The following is a 14,878-nucleotide window of genomic DNA, read 5'->3' as shown; positions in this document are numbered from 1 at the left end:
CAAATAATCTAATGTTTATGGTATTTAAACTATTTTCTACTAATTTCATGAAAAGCATTTTTTTAAACTTAAGATTATGGGGCTTATATTTTAATTAGCAATAAAACATTCATAAGTAAGAGTGTTATTAACAGATTCCTTAGATAACTAAAAACAAATTAGTTTCTGAGACAATTCATAACTAAACTGATAAGTAAATTAGACGAATTCAACATCATAGACTAACAAATCATGTGGTAAATTATTGACTTAAGTGTTATCAAAAATCTGCTCAAAGCTTAGCTTTATTCATTCATGTATTCACTGGGTCCTGTATTAACCTATTCTTTGAATAGCTTCCATGTAAAAGCATTGTGCTGACTGGTGGGAAAACCTTTTTTTTTGAAGTGGAGTTTCACTCTTGTTGCCAGGCCAGAGTGCAGTGGTACAATCTTGGCTCACCGCATCCTCTCCCTCCTGGGTTCAAGCGATTCTCCTGCCTCAGCCTCCTAAGTACCTGAGATTACAGGCATACACCACTATGCCCACCTAATTTTTTTGTATTTTTAATAGAGACGGGGTTTCTCCATGTTGGTCAGGCTGGTCTTGAACTCCTGATCTCAGTGATCCACAGGCCTTGGCCTCCCAAAGTGGTGGGATTCCAGGCGTGAGCCACTGTGTTCAGCCCTCATATTTTCTTAAATGTGCTAATTTTTTCATGGTTCCTTGCTTCTGCATCTAGTATTCCTCTTCCTAAATGACTTTCTCATTTTGACTACGTGGTGAATTCCTACTCAATTTTCAGTGCTCTCCTGGAGGCTTCTCTGCCTCCTTCCTCCTTCTTGTAGCCATAGGGTTAATTTCTTCTTCATGCTTCTATGCAACTCTGATATATGCCTCTATTATAGTCCTTGTTACACTGGGCTCTCATTATGGTGGGGGTTACTGCTGCCAACATTGCTGTTTGTATTTATATGGCTTTATTCTTGATTAAACTTTTAACTCCTTCATGGTAGGACAAGCATCTCATTAATCTTCAGCTTCCTAATATTCACATAGTAAGTCAATGAATCCACCAATAAACAAATGCAGTTATAGGGTCTTGGTTTGAAATTGGTGTAAAAAATGTTACCTTTTTAATGAATTTTATTGCATATATGTTTAATGTTTTATTTTTGAGACAGTCTCCATCACCTAGGCTGGAGTACAGTGGTATGATCTCAGCTCACTGCAACCTGCGTCTCCTGAGTTCAAGCAATTCTCCTGCCTTGGCCTCCTGAGTAGCTGGGATTACAGGCACACTCCACCATGCCTGGCTAACTTTTGTATTTTTAGTAGAGATGTGTTTTCAGCATGTTGGCCAAACTAGTCTCAAACTCCTGATCTCAGGTGATCCACCTGTCTTGGCCTCCCAAAATGCTGGGATTACAAGAGTGAGCCGTGGCTCACTCTGCTTAAATTTTGTATGAGTTCTCAGTATTGCTAGGTTCCCCCTTTTCTTCATGTTTCTTTTTATTCACTCAAATTGAACAGTCCTAAGTAGAAGGTTCCAACTGACTGAACTTGCATCATGTATCCATTATAGGTACCAAAGTGAAGAGAGAGAAAGTTTCTGATTCTTTCTGGCTTCCAAGGAGGCAACACTCAGCCAAGATTCACATCACAGGGGACCAATTCCTTCCAGAGAGGAAAGGTTTTGGATTACCAGCCAGAGGAAATAAAAAGAGTTACTATAGAACATTACTATTTTCTTAATCACATGCTTACTTGGAAACATTTGAAGAACCAGAGTTTCCTAAAATGCATGAAACTACTTTATCCTTAGCACTTAGAGCAATCAATTTGCTAAAATCAGACTTTTAGTTTATATTTACCCTATTTTGGTAATAATATTCTAAATTCAATAATAGTAATTATAATAATGACAACACATAGTGAGCACTTACAATACTAGTATATTTGGTATATTTAGAATGCACTGAGTTTCACTTTAAGAGAATTTTTTATTAGTGAATTTAACTTTCACTCTTCACCCCTACTGCAAGTGTGATTATTAAATTCATGTACATCTTGAAGCAACAAATTATTTTTTCTTTTTTAATCTTATTTTTACATTGTTTCAGACATAAAAAAAATGGTAATATAAAAAACAGCCATGTTCTTTTTCTCAACTTAAAAAAATATTACTAACAGGATTGCAGCTGCCAGACACCCTCCCCTAGTTCCAATCTTTTCCTTTCACAACAGAGGTGGTCACCAACCTGAATTAGATGTTTATCAGTCCCATATATCTCTTTAGATATGTACACATATGTGTATATCTATAACTGAATATTTGTAACATCATATACTCCTTGTGTTCTGCTTCAATTAACTTGTTGCTCAATATTTTGTAGGTGACATTTATGCAGTTGATAGTGTAGCTATCATTTATTTTTCACAATCATACAGTATTCCATTGGATGTGTATACAGCCGTTTATTCACTCTCCTATTGATAGACATTTAGATTTTTTGTGATTATAAACAATCTGCTATGTCCATTCTTGGATGTGTCCTTGTTTGATTTGTAAGAGTATTCCTAGGTATGTACACAGCAGGGGAAAGTGTGTCTTCAACCTTAATAGGTATTTGTGAATCTCTCTTCAAAGTATCAATTTAGATTTCTACTCAGAGGGTGTATTATTCCCTGTTTTTCTACATTCTTTTTGACATTTTTGACTGATATTTTCTTTTAAATTTATGCACCCAGAAAGGCATGCCATTTTTGTTTTAGTCTCGTTTTCCTAATTGCCAGGAAAACAGAGCCACTTTTTCAATGTTTCATTACTTCATGTTTCTTCTTCTGCGAAATACTTCTTCAAGTTTCCATCATGTTATTTGATCTTTTTCTCCTAGAATTAAAACCAAAATTATTTCTCTATTTCAGAAGGTAATCCATTATTGATTATAAAATATTCTTCTGATGTAATTTTCATCCAATTTCATGTCTGTCAATAAATAGATCTTAGTTTTTTATATTTCATTTATTTAATTGTATAATAGTCATGCCATTTATATTATTTAACTCAATCTCAAAGACATATAACGTTATATAATGAAATGTTTCCTGCCCTACAACCCAGGCAGTAGAAGCCTGCCTGTTTGTTTGTTTTTGTTTCTTTTTTTGAGATGAAGTCTCTTTCTGTTGCCCAAGCTGGTGTGCCGTGGCATCATCTTGGCTCACTGCAACCTCTGCCTCCCAAGTTCAAGCGATTCTCCTGCCTCAGCTTCCAGAGTAGCTTGGATTACAGGTGCACACCACTACGCCCGGCTAATTTTTGTATTTTTCATAGAGACGGGGTTTCACCATGTTGGTCAGGCTTGTCTAGAACTCCTGAAGTTGTAATCCGCTCACCTCAGCCTCCCAAAGTGCTGGGATTATAGGCATGAGCCACCACACCTGGCCCCGCCTACCTGTTTATACAACTTCCCTCTACCTCATTCCCAAAGGTAGCAATTGTTATGAGTTTATTATATTCCCTTGAGGAATATTTTAATACATGTTAAACAAATTGCAGATATAGTCTTCTCTCCCTTTCCTTTTGTGCAAGTAGTAACATAATATACCCCATGGTTATGCACTTTCTTTTTTCACTGCCCGGTATATTTTAATTGTCTTTCTACACTTGTACATAAAGTATTCCTCATCCTTTCTTACGGTTGTATACTATTTCACTGTGTGAATATACCATATTTAATTAACTAGTCTTTTATTAATGAAAATCTATGTGCTTTTCAGTTTTTGTGTAATGAAGTGTAGTTGTTAAGATCACAGACCTTGGAGCTGGAGCACCTGGTTGTTAATGCCAACCAATCATTTACTAAATACATGTAGGACAAGTTAATTAACTTTTCTGCTTCCTCATTTGTAAAATACGGTAACAGCACATACCCAATAGAGAAGTTACCATAAATTAGTGAGTTAAAGCTGTCATGCTTAGAATGGGACTATTCTATGATAAATACGAAATAAATATTAGCTGCTCTCATTACAAATATTGTCTCAATGCCTTATCTTGTACATACTTCATCTCACAAATATATGTACTTGTATTAAAACTTTTTAGAAGGTAACTTGGATTGCCTAGTCACATGTATGCTAGTATTGATTTGTAATTCTGATATATCAAACATTACCCTCCATAGAGTTGTACCAGTCATCTCTCCTATATGAAATGTGTGAGTTCACATTTCTTCAGAACCTTACTCACAGGCTGTATTTTATACTTTTTTCAATGCTATAAGTGAAAATTTCAATCAGAATGAAGTTTTAGTTTTTATTCTTCGTATTTTTCCTGAGCTTCTCTTTTCAGTTGTATGATTTTAATTCTTTTTTAGGTGAAAGATCTATATGTATTATTTATCAGCTTTTCTATTGGACTGCTTTTTAAAATGATTTGTAGAATGTGTTTTATGTTAGGAAGAATAACATTTTTTGATAGGAGTTATACATTTCTTTGCGTATATGTTCTTTGTCCTTTGACCTTTAAACAATACTTTTCCCTGGCATTTTTTAATTTGTATTTTTAGGTAGTAAAGTATACTTAAAAATGTCTTTTTTTAGAACTCTTTAGTTTTATATCATTATTAGAAAAGTCTTCTCAGAGGTCATGAAACAGTTCTTCAAAGTTTTCTTCTAATATGTTTGTGCTTTAATAACCATATTAACATATTAAGTCATATTTATTGGGGCATAATTAACATACAGTTAAATTCTTCCTATAGGGCGTGCAGGTCTATGAATAATTTTTGGCAAAAGCAAAAATTAGTAATAAATTTCTTCTACCCACCTGCAGCCCTGGGCAATCCCTGATCCGTTTTCTATATTTAATAGTTTTGCCTTTTCCAGGATGTGATAGAAAAGGAATCACACAGTTAGGAAACTCGTGAGCCTTTTTCATTCAGCATAAAGCATTTGAGATTTATCCATATTAAAACATGTAGCAGTAATTTGTCTCTGTTTTTGTACAGTGTTTCGTAGTATGGCCACATTACAGTTTGTTTATCCACTCACCAGTTGAAAGACATTTTGGTTGCTTCCAGTTTTTGGTGAATGTAAATAAAGCCAATATAGAAATTCATGTTTTTTGTATGGGCATATGTTTTCATTTCTCTAGAGATTAGAAATGTAATATCTGGGTCACATGGTAAGTATATGTTTGTCTTTATAAGAGACTGCCAAACTGCTTTCTAAAATAGCTGTACCATTTTGTATTTCCATATTAACATATAACATATACACATTTTTTATTTGAAATTAATTTACTCCAGCCTATGGATGAAATATGAGTCCAACTTTTGTATTTCAGATGGTTTTCCAATTGTCCCTTCAGAATTTATTGACATCTGTTCCCTACTTCTTTGAAATACCATCTTTATCATATTCTAAAGCTCCATATCTGTTTGCCTTTAATTTTGACTTCTTATTCTGCCCCATTGATAGCTCAACATGATGGATAAAAATAATGATTCGTGTTTCAGTACCACACTTTAAAAATTATTCAAGCTTTAAATTTTAAAATATGGAAGGGCAAGTTTTCTTTTCTTTTTTCTTTTCCTTCCTTTCTCGCTCTCTCTCCTCTTTTCTTTTCTTCTCTTCTTTTCTTTTCCACTATGGCCCAGGCTGGAGTGAAGTGGCATGATCATGGCTCACTGTAGCCTAGACGTCCTGAACATCTGGGGCTCAGGTAATCCTTCTACCTCAGCCTCCCAAGTAGCTGGCATACAGCCAAGCACCACCATATCCAGCTAATTTTTGTATGTTTTGTAGCGACAGGGTTTCACCCTGTTACCCAGGCTGTTCTCAAGCTCCAGGGCTCAAGCAGTCCTCCCACCTCAATTGCTGGGATTACAGACATGAGCCACCGTGTTCAGCAAAGGGCAAGTTTGTACCATGGATCTTCTTTTTAATTTTTTCCTTTTTATTTTCTCTATCAATTTTAGAATTACTTTGTCAAGTTACAAAACATGTCTTTGTATTTCTTTGAAGAAAATTTTCATCTGTGTGATTTTTGTTCTGTCTTGGAATATGATTTGCCTTTATTTTATTCAAGTCTTCATTTTTGTCTATGACCTCATGTCAATTGCCAAACTCTCAGAATCTGACCCATCCTTGCTTTTCGAGCTATTCATTGTTCTTTTCTGTTACACTCCTGGCTGTTCCAATCTTAGAAAGTTACAGATGCTTTTTTCTTTATCTGTAATCCTTTTTCTTCACATGGCTAATGACATTTTATCATTAAAGATTTATGATACCTTATCAAAGTGTTTTTCTATCACCACTCTACTTAAGTGGCCCCATCTTGACCCTAGTCCTTCACTTTCAGGTTACTCTGATTTATTTTCTGTATAATGCTTGTCACTATGACAGGCATGTGCATTCATTTCCTTACTTGTTTATTTCTAATGTTCCCTAATTAGTTGGAACCCTGAGAGCAGAGGCTTTGTCTTCTGGTTTCCTGCAGGTCATTAGTGCTGAGAACAGTGCCCGACACTGAGTAGATATGTAGCATATATTAGGTGAGTGAATGGATGGTCTTTTCTCAGCTCTATCAGCTGTCTTCACACTCTTCTACTGCTTACACAAACCAGTTGAGTAGATTTTCTACTTGAAATTACTTGACTGCCTGAGAAAATCAGTGAAGTAATAATTTGTGACTTTTCCAACTGAGCACCAGAATCACGGGTCAGAAGAGTGAGATCCCCTCTGCTACTCAGCTGCCTCTCCCGCATCTCCCACTCTCATCTTTGGCTGTGCTGATATGACTGGCAGGACCGCCATCTGTGACTCCTTGAGGCATCTCAATGAAACGGCTGAAGCAGAATACATACTCTAAAACAAGTGAACAGAATCAAATTCACTCTCTGTAGCTCAGATCTTTACAGTTAGAAATAACCAATCAGAAAATGATCTGGAACGGTAGTTTCCATGTCTGGCTTACAACATATCACCCAAAATATTTTGACAAATACAGCTATTTGAACCTCGCCTCAGTCCTAGTGAATCCAAACCTTCAAAGTTCATTAAAACCAGCAAACAAAATCCACCAACAGAACTCTTGTGGGGTTCTGATACAATTCAATGTTGAAGAATCCCTGCTAAGCTTAGATAGGCAATTGACCAAGAATAGAAACTCTGTGTAATCGATGTGAACTGATACAATGATCACAGATAATAATCCATGCATTTAAAATGTTTATGGAATTATTAGATTGATGGTCAAATAATAAGCTAAACAATCTGATAATTTTTATACTCTACACTGATGAGAAAGTACTATAAAGTCTGTATAATACCCAAAGACAAGAATAAGGCTCTTTTCTACAATATGATGAAATGGATTCTGCTACTTACCTGGACTACCTGCTCTGCAACCAGAATAATTTAAAGCTTAATTTAATGTCTAAAAATGTGTTGCTGATTAGAAATGCAGACTGCTGAGCTTCATTATAAAGCTATTGAGTCAGAATCTCTGAATATGGAACCCAGGAATTTGAGTTTTTAAATATTTTTTATTACACTTTAAGTTCTGGGGTACATGTGCAGAACGTGCAGGTTTGTTACATAGGTTTATACGTGCCACGGTGGTTTGCTGCACCAATCAACCTGCCATCTACATTAGGTATTTCTTCTAATGCTATCTCTCTCCTAGACCTCCACTCCCTGACAGGCCCTGGTGTGGGACATTCCCCTCCCTGTGCCCATGTGTTCTTATTGTTCAACTCCCACTTATGAGTGAGAACATGTGGTATTTGTTTTCCTGTTCTGTTGCTAGTTTGTTCAGAAGGATGGTACCGGTTTGATCCATGTCCCTGCAAAGGACACGAACTCGTCCTTTTTATGGCTGCATAGTATTCCATGGTATATATGTGCCACATTTTCTTTATCCAGCCTATTATTGATGGGCATTTAGGTTGGTTCCAAGTCTTTGCTATTATTAATAGTGCCACAATAAACATGTGTGCATGTGTCTTTATAGTAGAATGGTTTATAATCCTTTGAGTATATACCCAGTAATGTGATTGCTGGGTCAAATGGTATTTCTGAATTTTTATAAAACTTTTCTTATGATTCCTTTGTATGATCTCACACTGCTATGTGAGAATCATGAGAGCATAGATTTGGACTCCTTTTGGAGTGGGGCTGTTTGAGTTCAAATGGGTGTAACAGGGTGATCCTAGGTAAGTTACCTGTTTTCATCTTTCATTTCCTCATCTATAAAATGGGAAACCAATATTATCTGCCTCAAGGGATTGTTATGAAGGTTAAATGAGATTATCAATGGAAAGTAATCAACAAAGTGCCTAAAACTTTACCAAAAAAATGACTCAGTAAACCTTAGGTCTTACTTTTACTAACCACTTGTTTCACTGGTTTAGCCACACTTGGAATTTTCTGTCTATTCTGTAGCAATATATCAAGCGGTGGTTTTTAAAACATAGTTCTGGACTTCAGTCATCAACATCAGTTGGAAACTTGTAAATAAAAAAATTTTGGATCTCACCCAAATTTAATGGGTCAGAATCTCTGATTATGGGACCCAGGAATTAATGTTTAATAAGCCCTCTCCCTCTATCTGGATGATTTTGATGCATGCTGAAATTTGAGAACCACTGATCTAGGAGCATTAAATAATAAAAGGATTAATTGAAAACAATAAGCAAACTGTGAAATAAATTATTGTTGACTAAACAGATAATTTTAAAAGATACATAATCTTTCTTACATATATATGTATACACATATCAACCACCTCCCACCACGCACCCATTCATTCTAAACTATGAATAATGCAGGTTGTGTTTATCTAAGGAACTTTCAATATCTCTCAGACTCATGCTTGCTCTGGTTTTGTTTAGTGTTTCTCCTGTCAGTACCTTGGTTCCATATCATCTGCTGTGACTCTTCTGTATTTCACACTGTTCCCTATTTTTATAGCAGTATTCCCGGAATATTCATTTCTCTGTATTAGGTTTCAGTGAAGAAATAGACTGAGGGTAGACATTGGAGATTGATAGGCATGATACGAACCCAACTCAGGTTGTTGACCTTGGACAAGTTAACCCTGGAATTCTAGATATTTCATCAGTTAAAAAGGGAGAATGATACTTAAAATTTTCTTTTGAAGACTAAATGTGATAATATATATATAAATTATATAGCACAATGCCTAACACACGGTGAGAGTCCAAAAAAATGTTAGCTAAGGCCAGAGTTGGGGGTTCAAGCCTCTAATCCCAGCTCTTTGTGAGGCCGAGGTGGGCAGATCACCTGAGATCAGGAGTTCAGGACCAGACTAGGAAACATGTTGAAACCCTGTCTCTGCCAAAAATACAAAAATTATCCAAGCATGGTGGGGCATGCCTGTAATCCCAACTACTCATGAGGCTGAGTCACAAGAATCACTTGAACCCAGAAGGCAGAGGTTGCAGTGAGCCAAGATTCTGTGACGGCACTGTAGCTTTGGTGATAGAGCAGGATTCTGTCTCAAGTAAAATTAAAAGAAAAAAAATTAGCTAATATACTAATTGCATAGAATGTTCAATCTTACAGCCATTGCTAATGTTAATATTTTGTATATAGAGCACTAACCAAAGATTTATACTGTTTGTTCTATATCTGTTCTTATTTCTACAGAAAATTTAGGGAAGAGTCATGCTCTCTTCCAATATATACACAGCAAAGTACCTGTAGACCTCCCTGATACTACCAAATGTCTAGAGTACTAGAGTAGGATTTAGAAAGTTACAATCACCTATTATAACTTATGTTTGGGTCATTATACTCTAATCATGTTGTCAAATATAAATTGAAACCTTCCCTCAATATGTTATGACACTGAATTTGCTCACACTCTGAGGCTATTTTACCATTACAATAGAAGTGACAGTCAGTAGCGTTTCCTTTTTATATCTATGGCACAATCTTCAGAGCAGCCTCTTGTATAGGCAACCAGACATGAAGTTGCAAAGTCTTTATTAGAATATGCTTTGTGTCTCACCTGTTTAAGTTGAAGTGGCTGCAGCAATGTGGACCTGAGGTCTGACTCAGATCTGTGCTCCATCATTTTCATTATAACCTTGAGCCAATTGCCTCATTTCACTCGCTCTCAGAGATAATTAGTCCAACTTTCTCATTTATAAAATGAGTGGGTACATTTTGACGAGTTCACTTTTGGTGAATATTTTATCAGGACTTGCAAATCATATGTGTTTTCTGTCTTGTTTTCCATGTCATAACTGACATTCAGTTTGAATTTATACTTGTCCTGTGCAGATTTTCTGTAGTCTAACTTATTTTTTGGTCTGCTTATTTTATCAGACATAAAGAGAGATTGTTAAAATATCTCTTCCCATATGTTGAAGCTACCTTTTGGATTGCATACAAATGTAAAAGTGTTGTATCTTTCTGGTGGATTGGTTGTTTTATCCTTATGAAGTGTCCTTCTTTATATCTAGTATTGCTTTATGCCTTATATCTACTTTACATAATACTTTGAGAGTTATATAAGCATTCTCTTGGTAAGGTGATCCTGATTTATCTTTTTTCAATCCTTTTAGAATCAACCTTTCTTCATCCTTTTATTAAAGATATGTATCTTTTAAGCATCATATGGCTGGGTTTTGTTTTCAGGAATTCTGCTCTGCTGTGCACAGGAGTATCTTCATTGCATTCATTATGCTTTGGAATTTGTATAGTTTGTTATTATTGTTGTTGTTATTGTTATACATTTTTACCTCAAATTGAAATGAAAAATACATAGAGAAAGGCACATATGTTTTTAATGTGCAGCACAGATGATTTTCACTCCTTTGGTCAAGGACCCAGATCAGGAAAAAGAATATGCCCAAACTCTAAGCCTTTCTCATTCTCCCTTTCAATTCCTATTCTCCCAATGTAATCATTATCTTGATTTCTAAGACCATAGATCATTTCTGCTATTGTATCTTCCCCATTCTCTTTCACTCCTCTTCCCTGACTCTAATTAAATACATTTTAGATCTTTTCACTGTGTTTTTTACATCTCATCCTTTTTTTCTCTGTATGTTTCATTCCTATCTTCTATTTACTTGTTGTGCAATTCACTAATTCTCTCTTATGTTTTTTTGACTAATTTGCTGTTAAGCTTGTATATTAATTTTTCATTTAGGTCATTATATTTTATACTCATAGAAAGTTTGATTTTTTTATTGTTTCCAGTTCTCCGGTAACATTTTTATTGTCATTTCTGTCTTAAGCATACTAATAATGGTTATTTAAAAATTAATACCTGGCAATGTAAGTATAAAGATGTATTATATATTCACATATAAAACACATAAATATACAAATACCGTTAGGGTTTTTCCTTTTTTGTTCATTCTGTTAGCATGTCTCATGAAATGCACTGACAGTTTTAGTGATTGCTTCACATAACTAGTGAAAAAAAATGTAGAGATAAGGCTAGATTTATCTTGAGGACATTTCATTTTGCTTCCAGTAAGTATTTAGGCTAGGAATGCATCTCCTTAATCCAATCAAGAATTGATGTGATTCCAAGTTGGATTTTAGTCACTATGCAGGCTGATCCATTTGCTTACCCATGCCTTAAGAGCTCATCCTCTAGCAGTTCTAATTGAGAGTCTAGACCCTTTATCAGAGTCCCTTCTCTGTGGGCCATATGAGAAATTTGCTTGCTCTCATACACATAGCATTGCCAGAATCTCTGCTCAGCTTCTTAAAGTCTGTCACCACCTCAAAGAGAAAAGTAGTATTAATTTCGAGTTCATATTTTGATGTATTTTTCGTTTCTGTGATTGTCATTCCTTAAATCTCATTTTGCCTCTGTAATGCTTTCAGAAACCTTTTTTTTTTTTTTTTAATTCTAGCATTTCTGGTTGTTCTCAGAAGGAAGATTCATCTGCAAAAGCCATTGCTCTGTTACTGGAAGCAGAAAACCCTAGAGCCCAATTTGATAATTTATTTTATAAACATATAGACTTCTTTACATGGACCTTTAGTATGATCAGTGAAATTACATGCTATACAATTAGGACTTTTTACCCACAAGTGTTCCCATTACATACTTTGGATATTTGCATAAATCTTTTATGAAAAGAAAAAAAAAGAAGTTTTCCTATAAGGATTAGACTAGTGAGTGACCAAAATATTTATTTATTCAAAACATCTTCAGTAATAATGAAAACAAAATTACCTATCTGTAGACCTGAAACTCTAGGGGTAAAACTTCTACAACACTAGGTGTTAACATAGCTGTTCTTTGACTGACTAACTCAATGATACATAAAATATGAACAGAATCTTTTAATTATGTGGAATAAAGATAGAGTAGTAAATTGATGATGCTCTCTTTAAAATCCATGTTGAAATTGTATTCCTTAAAAAAAAATAGCTTTCATGTAATACCAAAATGAAGATTCACATTTTGGGAGATAGTAATCATCTACATGTTTTCCTTCTATCATTAAAAAAATAGTCTTATACATATCGTATAAGATGTATCTTATAAAACAGCCAGGAAAATACACCCATAGTGTTTTGAAATTATTTTGGGGTAATGGGGGTCAGATATTGACAGCCTGGTAAGAGGAGAAAATGCAGCATTCTTGATTTGAAAGTAAACAGGCTACCTTAGAATCTCTGAAACTGTCAAGAGGCTTTGTGAAAACATTCTTATGCAGGCAACTGCAAGTCCATCTGTTGTTTTAATTTGTCTCTCTAATAATTCCCCAGAGTTTCACTTGGTTTGAATATTGGAGAAAACAGAAATGAGTCACATTGTTGTCTTTTAATATTAATCCAAAAATTCAGTGTGGTATATTAACCGTCACCCATATCCCTTCAAGGTTGTTTGATTTCATTAACCTTCACAATATTCCAATTAAATACAAGTATATTCATTTTATCATCCATACTCGATTTCTTTAGATAATCAAACTATGCAATTTTCAGCAATTCTTTTTATGTGAACACCACTGCAATTTGTAGAATGTTTTTCTTTTATAACAATGTCACATCTTTAAACAATGTAGTAGTAAAAAAAAATTGTTCTTTATTAAAGAAATGGAAGCATCCATTTTCTATCACGTTTTCTAATTTGACAGAAAATCTTCAGCATATCTAATGATTTTAAAACACCTTTCTTTGTGCTTCATTACTACATCTTGTAATTTGGAAGATGATGTGTCATATACTGAAAGGTCCCTATACCCAGATTATATAATGCTGTTCTTATGGATATTATTAGTAACTTACATATGTTGCTTATTTTTCTACAAACATATGGTTTTTTTTCTGCTGAAATGTTTGCAGCACTTCATTAACAATGGCTACAAATTTAAAACCTCAAACATTATTTATTATCTAAGGTATAATTAAACACTTATAATCAAGTTCTTTGAAGCATAAGTCAGCCTCTGGTCTGGTGGTGTAATTTTGGGAAGCATTAACTGTAAACCGTAATAGATTCTTCAGACCACTGTTAAGCAGAATAATTATTATATATTTGAAAATAAAGGAAAGAAAAAAATTGAAATTTTCCTAACACAAAGAAATGATAAATGCTTGAGGTAATGAATATCTCAGTTACTGTGATATTTGGATACAATCGTATATCAAATACAGGCAATGCAAGATACAATGTATATTGCATGCTTATATCAAAATATCACAAATACTACATAAATACGTATTACTATTATGTATCCATAATAATTTTTTAAAAATTAGAAAAAAACAACAAACTAGAATAACTATTCCCCTGCTACTTCCAGGTGTGAAGACCTAATCTAAATGTCTGACACTGAGAGGAAAGCCAGTGCAAATGGAACTGAATAGATAAACCTCATTTCCTTTTGGAATTTATTATTTGTTTATTTCTTTCACTACTCCCTCCAGGCCAACCCACCCTCAGCCAGTGTCAAATTAGTCTGGGAAGAAAATATACAAGCAGAGGCTTCTGATCAGATTGTAGAGGGGAGGAGAACAGAGTCCGGAGCCATGGGCTTGAGGTAAGTCTGTGTTATCAGAGAAGAAAACCAAACTTCTGAGCTCATCTTTTGCATTTTCATTGCACCACCTTCAGTCAAGCACTGAAGCCTACAATTTTATGAGGAGGAAAGGAGAGTTAAATGAACTATGGGATAACATAAAAATTGCAAGTCATAAGCACCAAAAGGCATAGAAAAGGACTCTGAGACCCAGAAAACTACTTGACTAGAGCAGTCAGATTCTATTCATGTAGAGTATTGATGGAAGCAGACTGTGTGTGTACAAGTATATTTGTTTTATTTAGTTAGATTAAAAGGTTTACTTCCAGTATATTATCATCATAGCCAAGAAGAGTTATGATGTGCTAGTTTAGAATGCATTGATACGTGCTCAGGTGCAGGAGGCACTGCTGGGACCATTATACTTTTGGGTGTAGGAGGGTGAACAGCAGTATGTTCTGCACAGGCTTGCACCAGAACCGTTCAGCAGAAGCAGAGTGATAATAACTCCTAATGTGCCAATATTGGAACAGAACAAGTTCAATTTGAAAGGAATTAAGTTAACGATGTATTGACTGAGAGAAATATTCAGTGTTAATTGGATGGCATTCCGAATGCGCCTGCTATGCAATACAGCTGTTTGTTAAAGGAGGGCTTTGGCCTAGATTTGTCCTTGTTCTGCCTGAAATTGCCATGTGTTTTTACTGCATATTCCAATGAAAGCCTAGGTAAGCTAATGGAACCCACATGTTAAATTATGTGCATGTGTGTGTGTGTGCATGTAAACATATATATGAGTTTGGTATCATTTTCCTCAGTATGGCCGTGGCAAAGAATATGATAAAAGGTGATTTGGGAAGTCTATAGAA

The 14,878-nt window shown here is 34.9% G+C and overlaps 1 long non-coding RNA gene across 1 annotated transcript in view; it reads left to right on the top strand.

The window, feature by feature from the left end:
- The window catches only part of LOC118146914 (uncharacterized), a 336,502-nt gene that overhangs the window by 45,854 nt on the left and 275,770 nt on the right, over positions 1 to 14,878 (top strand). The window contains exon 3 of the long non-coding RNA XR_013525346.1: positions 13,918 to 14,030. This is a non-coding gene — a long non-coding RNA (uncharacterized LOC118146914). The remainder of the gene's footprint in view (positions 1 to 13,917; positions 14,031 to 14,878) is intronic.

This window comes from Callithrix jacchus, chromosome 13, assembly GCF_049354715.1.
Source record: "Callithrix jacchus isolate 240 chromosome 13, calJac240_pri, whole genome shotgun sequence".
Lineage (NCBI taxonomy): Eukaryota > Metazoa > Chordata > Mammalia > Primates > Cebidae > Callithrix > Callithrix jacchus.
The sequence above is the reverse complement of the archived record's forward strand: the minus strand, read 5'-3'. Positions and strand labels throughout refer to the sequence as shown.